The sequence below is a fragment of the Sphaerodactylus townsendi genome, linkage group LG02 (genome assembly GCF_021028975.2).
Source record: "Sphaerodactylus townsendi isolate TG3544 linkage group LG02, MPM_Stown_v2.3, whole genome shotgun sequence".
Lineage (NCBI taxonomy): Eukaryota > Metazoa > Chordata > Lepidosauria > Squamata > Sphaerodactylidae > Sphaerodactylus > Sphaerodactylus townsendi.
The window spans coordinates 26,814,961-26,817,557 of NC_059426.1; positions in this window are offsets into that span (position 1 = coordinate 26,814,961).

Here is a 2,597-nt window from a genome sequence, read left to right on the forward strand (position 1 = left end):
TTACTGTGTGGAATGGCAAAATCAACTTGCAAACAATTGTGGAAGTGGATTAAATGTGCATTATTCTACACGTGCGGAAGGGGCCCCAGAGTCTCCACCACATCTTTTCGGGAAGCTTTTCTTGGGATCAAGTGGACGCCTGCCCCCCAGCACGACCCGAAACAGAGTTTCGAATTCCTCTGGCTTTGGAGTCCACTTGGGCTCTGTCTGCCTGTAGTGAAGCCCCCCTAGACATGGGCTCTGTTTCTCTCTAGGATTCCCAATAGGGTGACCACATAACCTGGACCACCTTTTTGAGAAAGGTAGGGTGGAGAGGGACAGAGGGGGGGGGGAATCCCCGATCGTCAGGACAGACTCGGTCCTCCAGAGCAGAGTTCGCTCGGTCACTGAAGAGCAACCAGAATTTCTTTCCCGGGGCTCAAACCTACCCTCTGAAGGAAGCCACCGAATGAGGCTCGCTTGAGGAGGGAAAAGGCACTTTGCACATGTTCAGAGGCGTACCTTTGTCGTCGCCTGCCCTGTGCCAGTTGCTGAGCCTTAACCTTGACAAATCTAGTAATGAGTAACTCTCCTGTTGGAAGGGGGTGGAATCAGACTTATTCAGCCTCACCTTGGTCCAAGTAGCCCCGGACTCTCAGCCCTTTGGACCCCAGGCTAGGCCCCAGAGCGGGTCTCTTCTCCAGGGCTTTTGGGGGGCAGCAGGTAGAAAGAGACACCTTCCCGTCGGGCGCCTCGCCGTCCCGCTCCCCTCCCCTGCGTTTTATTTTAATAAAGCCATCCTCAGGCATTATTTACAAGCGCCTATAATTTACCTATGCTATTTGGCAACGCCGCTTTGAGAGAGGTGGGGGTGGGGGGTGGGAGGAAAAACCAAGTGAATGAATAAATACTTCATAACTGCTGGTAGAACAGACTGGCTCCTGTAATGAAGAAAAGATTTATGTCACGTTATTTCAAGCCCAAATAGCGGCAGCCTCTGTTTGTCTCAGCCCAGTGGTTCTATTTAAATGTTACTTTCATATATTATGTGGCATTAATTTAACTATAGCTCATTAAGGCAGAATGAAATGGTTAAATTAACTTATCAACCCATAATGATGATGAATGAGGTATTAATTCAGATACAAGCTGGGCAATTTGCAAGTTTACGCATTCTGATGGTTCTCAAATAACATTTTGAATAGCGGGTCAGCGCCTCAATCAATTACATAAGCATGTAAAGTCGCTCTCGCAGAGGGGGGAACAAAACACACCCGCCACCGCCACCCCCTTTATATATTTTTTTTCATGCATATGCATTAAAACGTGTTCGCAATTACGCTCGGAAATTGCCTTCATTGGATTAAGCAGCAGGCTTGGACGCGGTTCTGGTCGTTCTCCCCTCCCTCCGCCTTTTATTAAAGAGCCGCTTTGGCAGGAAAAGAGCCGGCGGGGGGGGGGGGATGCGTGGAGTGGGAAGGGGGAGGCGATAAAGTCTGCCCAAAGCAGAAGGGGGAGGCGGGTGCCTTTTGGAAAAGAGGCAGCCCAATCGCCTGGGCTGATAAAGAAAGACCCCACGGCCGGAGGAGGAGGAGGAGGAGGAGGAGGAGGAGGAGGAGGAGGAGGAGGAGGAGGAGGAGGAGGAGGAGGAGTTTGGATTTATATCCCACCTTTCTCTCCTGGGGGTTTACAAACTCCTTTCCCTCCCCCACCCCCACCAACAAACACCCTGTGAGGTGGGTGGGGCTGAGAGAGCTCTGTAGAGCGGTGACTAGCCCAAGGTCACCCACCTGGTGTGTGCTGGAGTACCCAGGATAATCTCGTCCCCCAGAGAAGCCTCTACAGCTCAAGTGGCAGAGCTGGGAATCAAACCTGGTTCTTCAGATTAGAGTGCTCCTGCTCTTAACCACTATGCCCCGGCTGCTCCATCATCCCCTGGGATCTTTCCTCTGCACCCCTGAATGGAACCTCAGGGAGAAATCAGCAGCCGGCCTTTGGAAACAGACCCCCCCCCCTTTGTTCCCTGGTAGGGTCCTGAGCATCCTGGTCTGCTTTCCGTGCCCCACCCCCACCTAAAGTGCAAACCTCCAGGAGTTCTTGGTTGGCTAGCCAACTTTCTTCTCCGCTCGCTCCCCTTTTGATCCAGCCCTCCGCCCCCGTGTATGAATGGCAGCTGGCACCAGCCTCTCCCTCGCCTTGCGCTGCGCCTGCTGCTAAGCAGGCCATACTGGAGGCGAGGGACTCCCACGGCGTTTCAGGCCTGCAGCCTCCTTGAGCCCCCATCCAACACAGAAGCCGGCTGATCCAAAGCCCGTTGAAGTCACACAAGGCCCAGATTGGGAACGGCGCCTCTGAGAGTTTTGGCTCTTCAGATCCTGCAAGCTGACCGGTTACTTGGCTGGAATGCGTGTGGAGCCAAATCTGCCAAGTAGGGGGGTGGGGGAATCGAACCAGGCCGCTCGGTATTAAACTAAGAGTCCTGGTGGGTTGAAGCCAGGGACTTGCTCACTCACAGCCACGGATTACTGTGGCCACGTGTGGCTCTTTATAGTGTGGAGCTGCTCTTCCGAAGTTCCTGGTAACCAAAATAGGTGGTGGCAGATTTCTAGCTTTGGGCT